This window comes from Apium graveolens, chromosome 11 (assembly GCF_009905375.1).
Source record: "Apium graveolens cultivar Ventura chromosome 11, ASM990537v1, whole genome shotgun sequence".
Taxonomy (NCBI): Eukaryota; Viridiplantae; Streptophyta; class Magnoliopsida; order Apiales; family Apiaceae; genus Apium; species Apium graveolens.
The window spans coordinates 41,175,562-41,183,732 of NC_133657.1; the positions used below are offsets into that span (position 1 = coordinate 41,175,562).

An 8,171-nucleotide genomic window follows, 5' to 3' on the forward strand; every position below is an offset into this window, starting at 1 on the left:
ACTATATGAACAAACTATTATAAAAATTACCAAAAATTAAAAAACTATATGGCAAATGCAACTATATGAACTAAACTATCATGAATATGCAAACTATATGCGACTCACACAAAACTTATTCCTTCAACTACTACCCCCAAACTTAAAATATTCACTATCCTCAGTGAAGGTAATAGTAAGGAATCAGGCATACCTAATCAGAATCAGGATCCTCGCTCTCAACGGGTGGAGTGTCAGGCGTGTCCAGAGGTGGATACACGGAGTCCTCACCAAATACTGGCCACTGGATGTCAACACCTGTGTTTGTAAAAGTTGTCCCCAATGTCTGGGTTAGATCACGTACAAACCTGCTGTGAATGTCATGCATCACATCCATCCTCCTAGCCAGATGCCTATACTGCGTCATGCCCATGTCAGCTCCAACATCAGCTCCTTCCTCCTCCTCACGCACCTGCTGCGATGGCCCCACCTCATATCTTAGCTGAGATCTCCAAGCAGTCCTGCTTGCCCGAGTGGCCCCAGCAGCTGGCCTCCCACAAGGTAGATTGTCAAAAGTATAAGCAAGCCCCTTCAGATCGGGCTTGCCTCCATCCCAATCTTGCATTATTGCTAAAGTGGTGCTGTCAATAGGAGCACTCGGGATCTGCAACTGCTCATGTGTTGGCCAATAAACACCAACTTCCATGCACAACTTCGTCACAATGGACGCATACGGTATAGACCCTGTGGTACTCCCCCTCAAGAACTTCATAATACCCTGATAAATCACCATCCCAAGATCCACATAATTGCCCTGAAGAATGCCCCATAACAGTTGTGCACGCTCCATAGTAATCTCATGCACATGAGAAGATGCAATGATATTAGCACAAATAAACGCATTCCATGCATGGGCAAACCTGTTCATGCTAGAAGCCGGGAATGTAGAATACTAGTGCCCCTCTTGATCTTCCAGTGTGTATCAGGCATGCATAGTATAGCAACAATAAGATCCAGATCAAAGTCCTCTGGAGTCTTATCGTTCCAAGTGTCCTGCCCGGGCTTCCTCGCAGGCTGCTCAATCACCCTCCTAATAGCATCATCACTGTACTCCATATTCCTCCCCCTCACCACCGCGAAGCCATTCTTCTCCGCCTTCGCATTAGCATAAAACTCTTGAACAACACTCATGGGCATAGTAGTGGGTGCCTCGCAAAAAGGAACCCATCCCATCTCAAGAATCATCTCCAACAGCTTACCATCCTTCCCCGATGGCAGAAAAGCTCGCTCCTTGATGATAGGCTTTGAGAGAAGCCTCATATACTCCGCTTCAGCCTCGAGAGTAGAAAACCTTGGCCTTACACCACCCGCACTAGAAGAACCGGTGGTGCTGCTGCTTACTTGCGTTCTTTGTCTCTTGTGTGCCATTGGAATTGAGTAGAGAGAATAAGAGTTGTGTGTTTGAGAGAGAATTTGTGAAGTGGAGAAGAAGTTTGTGTATAAGTGTAAGAATTTATAGGTGGTGAAAAGAGAATTATAAATCGAATAGAAGTGGGATTTGATTATGGGAATAGTGGGAATAATGGGTTTGATTTGGAGAGGGAAATTTGGAATGTGGGAGAGTAAAATTCGGGTAGAAATTTGATTTTGTATTAAAAATCCTGATTTTCTCTTCACAAAACTGCCTTTTATTTTTTCAGAATCGGGACTCCAGCGTCGCGCCAGACCAGCGCGGGCGTGCGTAACTTCTTCCAAATCGGCGCGGTCGCGCACTAGGTCAGCGCGGGCGCGCCTGGTTTCCGTAACTCCAGAGCGGTCGCGCGCTAGATCAGCGCGGGCGCGCTTGGCTTCTGAAGTTGGCCCTGAATTTTTCTGTTTTTCTGATTTTTTTGTGTTTTTCTCTTTTTTTTCTTGCTTCCTCTACCTACTAATGTACAAAAAACTTAGGTTGCCTCCCAAGAAGCGCTTGCTTTACGTCGTTAGCGTGACATAGAAACTGAAGATCAAACGGACAACAAAACGGCACTAACCACCTCGCGGGTTGCCGTGTCACCATAGTAATGCTTCAACCTATGACCATTTACCTTGAATGCTTGGCCCGAATCATTCTCAAAAATCTCCACCGCTCCATGTGGAAACACAGTTTTGACAACAAACGGCCATGACCATCTTGACTTCAACTTTCCAGGAAAAAGACGGAGACGAGAGTTGAACACTTGTTGCCCCGGCACAAATGATTTGAGCACTAGACCCCGATCGTGCCACCCCTTGACTTTCTCCTTATACATTTTGTTGTTCTCATAAGCTTGAAGTCAAAACTCATCGAGCTTATTCAATTGAAGCATCCTCTTCTTTCCAGCCGCATCCAAATCCAGATTCAATTTCTTCAAAGCCCAATAAGCTTTATGCTCTAGCTCCACCGGTAAATGACACCCCTTACCATAAACCAACTAATACGGTGACATCCCTAGCGGAGTCTTGTACGCTGTTCGATACGCCCAAACAGTTTCATCAATCTTCAAAGACTAATCTTTTCTTGATAGACAAACAACTTTCTCTAAAATACGCTTGATCTCCCTGTTAGATACCTCGGCTTGACCATTCGTCTGAGGATAATAAGCCATCATAATGCGATGATTCATATTATACCTTTGCATCATAGCCGTGAACTTGCGGTTACAGAAATGCGACCCCTCATCACTAATTATGACTCTTGGAGTTCCAAATCTTCTGAATATCTGCTTGTGAAGAACATTAAGCACTACCTTCGCATCGTTTGTTTGAAACGCCTTAACTTCAACCCATTTTGACACATAATTAACCGCCAACAGGATATACTGATTGTTACAAGATGAGATAAATGGCCCCATGAAGTCAATTCCCCAAACATCGAAGACTTCGACTTCGAGAAGCACATTAAGAGGCATCACATCCCTCTTAGACATATTACCCATATGTTGACATCGATCACATTTCAAAATGAACTGATGAGCATCTTTAAACAAAGTTAGCCAAAAAAAACCTGCTTGAAGAATACGAACTGCTATCTTTTCTCCACTATAATGTCCTCCATAAGATGTTGAGTAGAAATCTCACAAGATTCCCCCCGTTTCGCTATAAGGAATACATCTCCTGATGATTTGGTCAGCTCCTTGGCAAAAAAGAAATGGTTCATCCCACATATACCACTTCACTTCATGTAGAAACTTCTTCCTTTGAGCGAAAGTCAACTCTGGAGGCATAACGTTACTCACAAGGTAGTTCACAATATCAGTGAACCACGGTTCTTCTACTTACACTCCAAATAACTGCTCGTCGGGAAAAGATTCATTAATCAAGGACTTATCTTGTGAAGTGGCAATTAGATCCTCTAAACGCGAGAGATGATCGGTGACTTAATTTTCAGTCCATTTTATGTCCTTGATCTCTAATTCAAACTCCTGAAGTAAAATAACCCATCGAATCAACCTAAAATTCAAGTCCTTCGAGACGAGATATTTATTGCAGTGTGATCAGTGAAAACTGTCACCTTCGTCCCAAGTAGATAAGATCAAAATTTCTCAAAACCATAGAAGATAGCTAAAAGTTCTTTCTCAATAGTGGTGTAATTTAGTTGAACAGCATTAAGAGTCTTACTAGCATAGTAGACTACATGAAATATGTTGTTCTTGCGTTGCCCAAGAACTGCTCCAACTGCATATTCACTTGCATCGCACATCATTTCAAATGGTTCAGACCAATCAGTTGCAGTTATGACAGTGCCGTAATCAAACTTTTCTTCAATGTTTCGAAAGAAGCAAGGCACTCATCATCAAACTTGAAAGGAACGTCTTTCTCTAGCAAATTGCACAATGGCTTCGAAATCTTCGAGAAGTCCTTGATGAATCGCCTATAGAAACCCGCATGACCAAGGAAACTGCGAATTCCCTTAACAGATATTGGTGGAGGAAGATTTTCGATCACCCCCACCTTGGCCTTGTCCACCTCTAGACCTTTATTAGAAACCTTGTGGCCAAGTATGATGCCTTGGCGCACCATAAAATGACATTTCTCCCAATTGAGAACCAAGTTGGTTTCAACGCACCTTTTCAGCACTAACCCAAGATTGTGCAAGCATTCGTCATAAGAAGTTCCAAAGACGGAGAAATCGTCCATGAACACTTCTACATTATTTCCAATCATATCATAGAAGATAGCCATCATACATCCCTGAAAAGTGGTTGGCGCTCTAAATAGCCCAAAAGAAACTCTTCGGAAAGCAAAAGTGTCAAAAGGACATGTGAATGTAGTCTTCTCTTGATCTTCTAGAGTGATACAATTCTGATTATATCCCGAATAGCCATCCAGAAGAAAATAGTAATCATGCTCAGCCAATCTATCAAGCATCTGATCAATGAAAGGAAGAGGGAATTGATCTTTCCTTGTAGCCTTGTTCAGCTTCCTATAATCCATGCAAACTCTCCACCCCATGACTGTTCGTGTAGAAATAAGCTCATTCTTCTCATTTGCTACCACAGTGATACCACCTTTCTTTGGCACACACTGAACTGGGCTCACCCATGAACTGTCAGAAATAGGATAAATGATCCCTGCATCTAGCCACTTGAGGATTTCCTTCTTCACAACCTCTTTCATGATCAGATTTAGCCTTTTCTATTGCTCAACAGTAGGCTTGCTTCCTTCTTCTAGCAGAATTTTGTGCATACAATACGAAGGGCGGATTCCCTTGATATCTGCTATAGTCCAACCAATTTCCGATTTGAATTCTCTAAGAATTCTCAAAAGCTTCCCCTCATCACTACCTGAAAGGTCAGATGCAATAATAAGAGGCAAAGTAGATGCATCACCTAAAAACACATACCTCAAATGTTCAGGTATAGGCTTAAGCTCAAGAGTAGGAGCTTTCTCAATAGATGGCTTGAGGTGCTTCAGAGAACTTTTCAGCTCCTCCAATCCAAGAGATTCAAAAGGCATATCCATTTTCCGCTTCCAAGGAGAAGCATTCAAATATTGCAAGTGCTCATCACCTTCGTCATCTTCACTATCGGAATTTCCCAACAAGGCTTTCTCCAAGGCATCAGACCTTAGCAATCGATCGAGTTCAGAATTAACCACAGAATTGACCATCTCCACCTTAAAACACTCCTCATTTTCTGTAAAGAATTTCATGGCATTGAACATATTAAAAGTCACATCCTGATCTATCACTCGCATGGTAAGCTCACCTTTCTGCACATCTATCAAGGTTCGGCCAGTCGCCAAAAAAGGTCTTCCCAAGATTATGAGAATTTTCTTATCCTCCTCGAAATCAAGAATTACAAAATCAGCAGGGAAAATGATTTTATCCATCTTGACCAAGACATCCTCCATAATACCTCACGGATATGTAATAGAACGATCGGCCAACTGCAAAGTCATGTATGTAGGCTTTGGATCAGGCAAGTCCAACTTTTTGAAGATTGGCAAGGGCATCAAATTGATGCTAGCTCCCAAGTCACATAGAAACTTATCAAATGCCACATTTCTAATGGTGCCAGGATTAGTGAAACTTCCAAGATCTTTAAGTTTCAGAGGCAATTTCGGTTGCAGCACCGCACTTCATTCCTCTGTGAGAGCAACGGTCTCTAAGTCATCAAACTTCACCTTCCTAGAGATAACACCTTTCATGAACTTCGCGTAGCTAGGCATTTGCTCAAAAGATTCAGCGAAAGGTATGTTGATGTGAAGTTTCTTGAACACCTCCAGAAACTTCGCAAACTGCTTATCCAACTTCTTCTTCTGTAGCCTCTTAGGAAAAGGAGGTGGATGATAGATCTGTTTCTCCCCTGTATTACCCTCAGGAGGAGTGTGCTCTAAAGTAGTCTTCCTCGGTTCCATTTCTACTTCATTATGCACTTCTTCTTCTTCAGCCTCTACTTCAGAATTTAGAGCCTTAGCTTTTTCGGGATTCACAACCTTACAAGACCTCAATGTAATTACCTTAACACACTCCTTAGCTTCCTTCTTGCATGTAACTTAAGTATTGCTCGGAAGCGTGCCAAGTTGTCGATTCAGTAATGTATTAGCAATTTTCCCAATCTGATTCTCCAAGGTCTTGATAGAAACAGCTTGGCTCTTGCACATAAGCCTCAACTCCTCTAGTTCAGATTTTTCATTAGCTTGAGATAACTGCTGAAGTTGAAGTTTTTGCCTCGGGGCATATTGTGATTTCTGAAACCAAGGAGGGTTATACTGCTTTGCTGTGTATGGCGGATAAGATTATTGCATCGCATTCTGATTGTTGCTCCAACTGAAGTTAGGATGATTGATGTTATTCGAATGATAAGTGGCTGGAGCTTGTTGTTGTGATCTCTGAACGTTGCTCACAAATTGAGCCAATTTGCTAGAAGTAACACACTACTCAGTTTCATGTGCCCCCGCACAAAGCTCACAAACACTAGTGATCTGATTAACTCCATAATTACCCAAAGAGTCCACTTTCATCGTCAAAGCTCGAAGTTGAGCAGCTATAACAGTAGCTTGATCCACTTTCAGAATTCCTACTACCCTTTTTTGCAACATTCTTTGTATAGGATTATGATATTTATTGGCTGCCATCAGCTCAATCAACTCATTAGCTTTACTGTAGCTTTTAGCCCATAAGGCTCCACCAGATGCTGCATCGAGCATAGGTCTAGATTGTGCACCTAAACCATTATAGAAACAGTTGATAATCATCCAATCAGGCATGCCAAGGTGTGGGCACTTCCATAGCATCTCCTTATATCGATCCTAAGCCTCACACAGAGATTTACCAGTTTGCTGAGCAAACTGAGTAAGAGCATTCCCGATTGCAGCTGTTTTAGTGAGAAACTTTTGAGCAAGATCATCCCATCTGGTGATATACCCCTGGTGGTAGAGAATGTTACAAGCACTTTGCTTTATCCCTCAAAGAGAATGGGAATAGTCGCAGCTTGATAGCATCTTCAGACACATCGTTGAACTTGAAAGTGTCGCAGATTTCGATGAAATCCCTGATGTGCATGTTTGGGTCTTCAGTAGGAGAACCCCAAACTGAACTGAGTTATGTATCATCTGAATCGTGCTCGACTTTATCTCAAAAGTGTTAGCCGCGATGGCTGGCCTGATGATGCTTGACTGAATATTATTGATCTTAGGCTTAGAATAGTCCATCAAAGCCTTAGTATTATCTGCTTGATCTCCCATCTCTAACAAAGGCGGTTCTTCAATTTTCTCTTCTTCTTCTACCAGCTTCTCTTCGTCCTCAAAATCTTCCCTTCGCTCCTCTACAACTTCTTCCTCGTCTTTATTCAGAATTCTCCTACGAGCTCGCGAACGCGTATGCATACACGATCGCTAGAGTACCTGAAACACGATAAGAAAAAGAGTAGGTAAGTAACAATGTCCAAGTTAATGAAATTTAACGATCACTGATGACAAACACATAAACTAAAAGTCAACACTGCAGTCCCCAGCAGCTGCGTCAAAAACTTGTTAGGGCTAAATACGCGCTAATAATTCACACAAGTATACGCGTTCGCAAGTAATATATAATTGTTTCTAATTCGTTCCCACAGAGATTAGCTTTGTTAACTATATAATTTATGCACTTATGCACCGATGATATGGTTATTATTCAATGCTAAGACGATAATAAATTGGAGTTTTGATTATAAGTACCATTTAAACTAACAATTATAACTAAGAGAGTAAAGAGAGTTGTATATTATATGAGACAAACTCGGGATTCTAACTTCATTAAATACTTCATTCAATAGCCTTATTTTTCTTAACCTCAATGGTGATGACACTAATCAGATAACACGAAACTGCTAAATGCCTACTTTCGTTGTACGAATAACATAATACAAGACATCCATAAAAGAGATAGAAGCTGAATAGACACCAATTATATTGAGACCCTATATGTCTATAGAATTTGACAAAATAATGGTTTAAAGCACAAGTTATCTATCATGATTACACAGGGCAAGTAAGATGGTTAAAATTACCTACGAATCATGCATAACAATAACACATGAGCCTATGCTAGCATGTCAAGTTCTAAATCCTTAAATTCACTGTCGCTTCATTAAACATTAACACGCTATCTTATAAGTTCGCGACGCTCATTAGATGAATAAGCACAACTAATACTAGGTTATCATACAATCACCACACACTAAGGCATC

The 8,171-nt window shown here is 41.5% G+C and overlaps 1 non-coding gene across 1 annotated transcript; it reads left to right on the top strand.

Moving 5' to 3' along the window:
* The first annotated feature begins 6,706 nt into the window (after nucleotides 1–6,706).
* LOC141698944 (small nucleolar RNA R71) lies at nucleotides 6,707–6,813 on the top strand. The gene has a single exon (XR_012565440.1). It is a non-coding gene; the product is annotated as a small nucleolar RNA R71 (small nucleolar RNA).
* The last annotated feature ends 1,358 nt before the right edge of the window (nucleotides 6,814–8,171 follow it).